Below are 823 nucleotides of genomic sequence, written 5' to 3'. Positions count from 1 at the left end.
TTGCTGGTGGCTTCAGACCACTGCTGGCCGGGTGCGGTGGCTCACGCTTGTAATCCCAGCACTTTGGGAGGCTGAGGTGGGTGGATCACTTGAGGTCGGGAGTTCAGGGCCAGCCTGGCCAACATGGTGAAACCCTGTCTCTACTAAAGATACAAAGACTAGCCGGGCATGGTGGTGCACATCTGTAATCCCAGCTACTCGGGAAGCTAAGGCATGAGAATCACTTGAATCCAGGAGGCGGAGGTTGCAGTGAGCCAAGATCATGCCACTGCACTCCAGCCTGGGTGACAGAGTGAGACTGTCTCAAAAAAAAAAAGACCACTGCTTAGGAGGGGGCAATACAGACTCAAGGAGGCCTCTTTAGACCTGAATCCTACCCTAATACACTCTAAAGAAACCCATTTGACCTTCCTGTTATGTTTCTCTCAAGCCTCATCTTCCTCCCATTTATTCTTTTTTTGTTTTTGAAACGGACTCTTGCTCTGTCACCCAGGCTGGAGTGTACTGGTGTGATCTCGGCTCACTGCAAGCTCCACCTCCCGGGTTCAAACCATTCTCCTGCCTCAGCCTCCAGACTAGCTGGGACTACAGGCGCCCGCCACCACGCCTGGCTAGTTTATTTTTTGTATTTTTAGTAGACACAGGGTTTCACCATGTTAGTCACGATGGTCTCGATCTCCTGACTTCGTGATCCGCCCGCCTTGGCCTCCCAAAGTTCTGGGATTACAGGCATGAGCCACCACGCCCAGTCCCCCATTTATTCTAAAAGAAACTCTTTGGAATTCTTTTTTTTTTTTTTTTTTTGAGACGGAGTCTGGCTCTA

The sequence above is a fragment of the Mandrillus leucophaeus genome, unplaced genomic scaffold, assembly GCF_000951045.1.
Source record: "Mandrillus leucophaeus isolate KB7577 unplaced genomic scaffold, Mleu.le_1.0 Scaffold922, whole genome shotgun sequence".
In the NCBI taxonomy this organism is placed as follows: Eukaryota; Metazoa; Chordata; class Mammalia; order Primates; family Cercopithecidae; genus Mandrillus; species Mandrillus leucophaeus.
Note: the sequence above shows the minus strand (reverse complement) of the source record.